The sequence below is a fragment of the Microtus ochrogaster genome, chromosome 10, assembly GCF_000317375.1.
Source record: "Microtus ochrogaster isolate Prairie Vole_2 chromosome 10, MicOch1.0, whole genome shotgun sequence".
NCBI lineage: Eukaryota > Metazoa > Chordata > Mammalia > Rodentia > Cricetidae > Microtus > Microtus ochrogaster.
The window spans coordinates 62,569,568-62,572,238 of NC_022016.1; positions in this window are offsets into that span (position 1 = coordinate 62,569,568).

The window sequence follows — 2,671 nt, forward strand, 5'->3', positions numbered from 1 at the left end:
TTCCTGCTTCATGTAAAAATCTGTCAGGCAGCGAGATGCCTCTGTCAACTCCAGAGTTCTGGAAGTTGCTTACAATATACTTCCTGTTTACTTAGGTAATATAATATCCTTCTGAATCTTTGGTGGGGTTGAAGAATAGTTATACTTTTCCTTAGTTATGATAAAATATAAATTAGATATAACACTTTAGACTTACAAAGAAATATTGTAACTGTAATTCTTGTTTGATAACTATTTTATTATATGTAATGTTACTATATTAAGTTAAAAGCATCCTTTTTATTTAAGCAGGAAAGGGGAGATGATGTGGGATGTCTTTCTGTATAGGTGTTGCTTTTATTGGCTAATGAATAAATCTACTTTGGCCTATGGCAGGGCAGAATATAGCCAGGCTGGAAGAGATATAGAGAGAAAATAGGCAGAGGGAATGAGACACTATTTAGTTCCTGAAGGAAAAATCATCAACAAAAATGCACCTTTTCATATTAAGTCTTCAAAATCTGGTATGTGATTGTAATTCATATCCATTTAAATGAGAAGTTTTAATTAGAAAATCACAAACTGCATTTCAGTATTTTAAAGTTTATAGTTGAAAAGCATCTCACTCAAGTTATTCAAATCATACTTAAATTTTTCCAAGAACTTAAATGAAGATTAGTTTCTGATTTAAAGTTATAGTAAGTTTAAAAAATAGTATTTCAAGTCACACCCAACTGCACATCTTATGGGACAAAAGGTTGAAAGAATAAATATTAATAATAGGCCTCTATTAAGTGTTTATCATGTGCCAAATTTTCTCTAAACATTTCACATGTATTAAGATGTTCAATTCTCCCTATTCTATAAGGTCAAGTATTATTGTTTTCACAGTAGTAATGAAGAGAGCATTGTAAAAAGCGGTCTGAAAATTTGTTCAAGTTTACACATTTAGTTAATGGTACAATTAGTCACAAGCAATAGAATCTGGCCAAATTTCTTACCTCTATGGTTTTATGGCTTTTTTTTTTTTAAAGAAAACTAGAACACTTCATTTTACTTAGCAGAAGATGCAATCTCTTATATATCCTCTAGTTAGAAGTTCTCAGTATTGACCATCCTATAGTCTTGTCTTGATTATATGTCAATGTAAATTTGACCATGTCATTCTCATTTAAAATCTTTCAAAGGCCTACAGAGTACCATGTGATCTGCCCCAGCTCCTAGCTCTCATCACACACTCTAAGCTCCAGCCATGGAGTCTTCTCGGCCTCACTTGAGAGGCCAAGAATCTGCATTACTTGGACTGTTTCATTCTTCTATTCACACTTGGCAAACTTTTTATTTTCCAGATCTCAGTTTAAATGTAAGCCCCTCAGAGAAACCTTCTTTGGCCTATCACTCAAGCCTTCTATTTTTCTTTAGTTATCTACATAGTAATTAGCACTATCAAATATTTTCTACACCTGTTATTTGTCTCTCCCAACAGGGCCTTTGTCTTTGTAATTTATTCAGTCCTAGAGCTCAACACCTGGAATATATTAGCATGGAGGAGACAGTATTTATGAATTAAATGAAAGTATGCCAATAACCAAGAAAATAGTATAAATTTTTAAAATATAGGATAAGAAAGAAGAAAGTAATCATGCTTGAAATCTTAAAATATTTTACTTGGAAGGATTGTAATTAGAACCCATGAGTAAATTTCTAAGAGAATCACAGTTAATGAAAATCTCCTAAAATTAAACAAAAGAGCTGAATACTTTAGTATCTATCTGTAAATCACTGAAATTTAATAGGATCATTATTTAAAGATACCTTCATGATGGAAGGAATTGAGTAATATAATCATAATTTAATTCACCTTTACAAGAACTTATTAAGGAAATCTACATGACGCAAGACAAATTCTAACTGATTAAGAATCATTTAAAAGCCATGCATTGAAATGATGAAAGATTTTAAAAATATATTACATGGCTGCTTAGCACTGGAAATAGGGAAGTGCCACCAAAAAACTGTAAACTTGGAAGAATTTTCATAATATAAAAACAAACAGATTTCTGGAGAAAATAATTCAAAGCTGATTGTCTCTAAACAAACACAGAAAAGCAAAACAAAACTTGTTTATTACTTGGATACATTAGAAGGTCTAATTTTCCTAAGGAGTGGAGATGGGAAGAACTAAGATTCCAAACCCCATGCTAGCACCCCACTCTACACGCAAGCTCTAGCTGCAGAGTTGGTCATGGGGCTACTAGGTCCAAATCATGCAATATTGTTTTTATTAATTTTAAAAGTTCTTTGAAGGAAAAAGGCAAAAACTAAACTTTAAAACACCTATTCTAAATGTGATGGACTAAAAAGATCAGCTAAAGGTGTTCTACAGAAAGTGCAGTAATTTCAGAACACAGAACCCCCCACAAAATACAAAACAAAACAAAATACCAATGACAACAACAACAAAACAGGGTTTCTCTGTGTAAACCTTTGCCATCCTAGAACTCACTCTGTAGACCAGGCTGGCTCCCAAATCCTAGGATTAAAGGTGAGCGCCACCACCATCAAGCTTCAAAAATATGTTAAACTAAGCCGGGCGATGATGGTGGCGCACGCCTTTAATCCCAGCACTCGGGAGGCAGAGGCAGGCGGATCTCTGTGAGTTCGAGACCAGCCTGGTCTACAGAGCTAGTTC